This window comes from Triticum dicoccoides, chromosome 2B (assembly GCF_002162155.2).
Source record: "Triticum dicoccoides isolate Atlit2015 ecotype Zavitan chromosome 2B, WEW_v2.0, whole genome shotgun sequence".
In the NCBI taxonomy this organism is placed as follows: domain Eukaryota; kingdom Viridiplantae; phylum Streptophyta; class Magnoliopsida; order Poales; family Poaceae; genus Triticum; species Triticum dicoccoides.
In genome coordinates this window covers 67,010,705-67,014,038 of record NC_041383.1, presented here as the reverse complement: position 1 = coordinate 67,014,038, position 3,334 = coordinate 67,010,705, and positions in this window count along the sequence as shown.

Below are 3,334 nucleotides of genomic sequence, written 5' to 3'. Positions count from 1 at the left end.
GAGAAGAAGAAGCTTCACCATCGCACGGGGTCAGGTGGCTACCTCGTAGCCCGGCCTAAGTGGGCCAAGGCTGAGAATGATCTGCTTGATAAAGGGATCGAACCAGAGACAATGAACTGGCCAGAACGTTGCCGGACTTGGTTCTTTGGGGCCGGCGGATCCTTGGACCCTATAACAAGGAAGTGCATTTGGACGAACGAACAATTGGACATACCAGTCAAGAGGCTTCAGCAATATATCGAAGCAGCGCAGCAAGGGACGTTCATTCCAGACAGGGAGAAGGACGAGCTCACAATGGCCCTCGGCAATCCTGAGCACCCTGGACGGACACGAGGCACGCCAGGCTCCGTTTCGTGGAAGGTTGGATTTCCGGACGCAGGGGGTTACAAAACCCAGGAGAGGAGGAAGAAACTGGAGCAGAGCCAACTGCAGGCGCTGCACGAAAGGGTAATGGGGCTAGAGGAACGAGAAGCAGATCGCAGCAAACGACCTGCCGAAGCTTCCCCCGAAGCTACCCCGCCATCTCAGCGGAGAAGCAGCGTGGCTTCCACCGAGCTGCTTCAGCTAGAGCATGCCTTGACGGCTCCTGCCAGCTATCCCGTGAATGCTATCACGGATGCTGAAAATTGCCACCTTATGGCGCAATGGAGCAATTTGAAGGTCAAGGCGGCTGTTGGCTCTGTTTATCCTACTAAACCCGACTCAACTTTTCACTGCCGGCCGATTCCAGAAGGATATGCTAAGGTGATGGTCGATGAAATAACGGAGGGATTTGAGGACCTCTGGCTTGACCACCCTACCGGTGAAGGGGAGTATCGGCTGGGTTCTGCTCTGAAGACTCCATGCCTATGGCGGAAGGATCTCATCAACCTTCCGAACTGGACGCCTCCGCCTCCTCCTCCTCCTCCGGCGAGTCAGGGCACTCCGCCTCCTCCACGGCCTCCTCCTCCGGCGAGTGACGATCAGGGCACTCGGCCGGCTCCTTCTCCGACGCATGGCGGCACTCCGCCTCCTTCTCCGCCTGCGCCGGCGCGCCCGAGCAGCCAGCCTCCTCCTTCTCCGCCTCGTCAGCAAGGGCGGAAGAGACCCGCCGCCGCTCCGGCTGCTCCGGCGCGTCGCAGTCCTTCTCCTCCGCCTCGTAAGCAAGGAAAGAAGACATCCGCTCCGTCTACTCTGCCGGCGTCTAGCAGTACAGCCAAAGGCGGGAGGAGATACAGATTCGGTCCTTCTCTGAAGACTCCAGAGAAGTTACCGTACCAGAGGAGCGAGGAGGAAAAGGCGAAGATCGCACAGACCGAAGTGGATGACTGGTTTCAAGGGTTGAAAGCAAAGAGACATCCACCTCCGGAGGAGAAGGTAGATCCGATGAAAGCGAAGCGCACTCTGGCTGCCCTGACAAAACCACCCAAGTCTCCGCTGAAAGGCAACTATGAGCGCATTATTGGAAAGGCATTTGCCGAAGCGGAGAGGTCGGGAAGTACTAAAAGTGATCAAAGGATGAAAGAACGACGAGCTGGGAAACAAATTGCCCAGCTCGGCGAACAAGCGAAGAAAGCGTGCCCCCCGCTCAAGGTGCCTGCTAGCGACGTCGTCGATCCGAGGATGGTGCCCGGTTATGGCAATCCTGTAGATTACCTGCCCGACGATGTACATTATGATATCTTGGAGGTGCAGATACAAAGATACGAGTACGGGAAGCCTCTCGTCAAAGATGAAAATTCTCTATCAACGATGATGCAAAGATTGCATGATTGGTACATGAAAACCTGCAAAGAGTCTGAGGGGAGGAGTACTTTGTATGTGAGAGTTAAAAAGGAGCATGACCTCCTTGGAATTGAACTGTTGCCTATTCCATTTGAGGAGTTCTATCAGTTTTTCAATCAATTGGCCATCGATAAAGCAACGGTCACCTCCTACTGTCTGTAAGTAGTACTACTTCCGTTATTAAGTCTCTCTATATAACTCAGCCCTTTCATTTGCATGTATTTATAATTATCCTCACTATATTATGCAGATTGAAGATCGCCGAATTGAAGAAAAGACAAGTGGGAGATATTGGGTTCATTAACACGTATCTCATAGATGCAACTGAGGTTCAATATCGTGCCCAAGAAACCGAGGCCAACTTGCTACGATCGTTGGAAATAAATGAACACAAAGATATAATACTCTTTCCTTACAACTTCAAGTGAGTGTTACTGTCTTGTGGCATATTCGGTTTCCTTATTAGTCCAGGTTATAGTAATGTAATATTGATGAGTTATGCATGTGTGCGCAGCTACCACTATATTCTCCTAGAGATTAAGCTTGAGAAGGGAGTAGTAACTGTCTTAGACTCCAAGCGAAAAGATCCCAAGGAGTATGCGTACATGACTGAAATGCTCGAGAAGTAAGTTAAATCGATCATTATCCACCATATCAGCAACTTTGTTCATTTCTGATATCAAGTAATTGTTTTCTTTGTATGGCAGGGCTTGGAGAAAATTCACCAAAAAAGCTCCGGGACTACCGAAGAAGCTGCAATTTAGGCACCCGAAAGTAAGTACTATATAGTAGCATATTCCAGGCATCTCCTAGTGATTCAAGCGCTAGTTTCATCAATACCATTTAGCATGCTTGCTAATTATCAGTTTGATTGACCTCTATTTCTTGTAAAGTGGTTGTGGCAGGAACAAGGGAATGATTTCTGTGGATACTACATTTGCGAGTCCATCCGCCACACGACTTGTGAGCGGGGCTACTCCGACAAACAATATGAAGTGCGTAAATAACAATATTCACAATTTTATTTTATTACCATCATTTGTGTTGAGTTTCATTCATTCATATATATATATATGTATGTATGTATTGACCCCCTTCTTAAAATTAGATGTTTTGGATGCGGGATGAACTCCTAGCACCAGATCGCATGCGAGCAATTCAAGAGGAATTGGCGGCATTCTTTCTTGACCACGTGATCGCTGAAGACGGAGAATACTACGTGGACCACGCGTCCGTATTTTAGGAGATTATATATTTGTAAAAGATAATTATTGTATATATGTAGCCGGTAGTGTCGGATAGATATACGAGAACTTGTTGTTCGACCAATCTCTCGGAGAAGGAGAGGTGGTCGATATCACTTCTCTCTGTATGCATATATGTTCATGACGATCTTCTGTTTGCTTAGTAGCTAGCTAGCGTGTCTAGCTAGTCCTCTCTATACGTATGTATGGTACGTAGCGTCGACCAAGCATGGATAAAAGAGAGGACACTTCTCTCTATTAATTTGCTAGCTATAGCACAATATATGAAACACCTAAATTAACCCCCCAAAACCCCCCCAACCCCC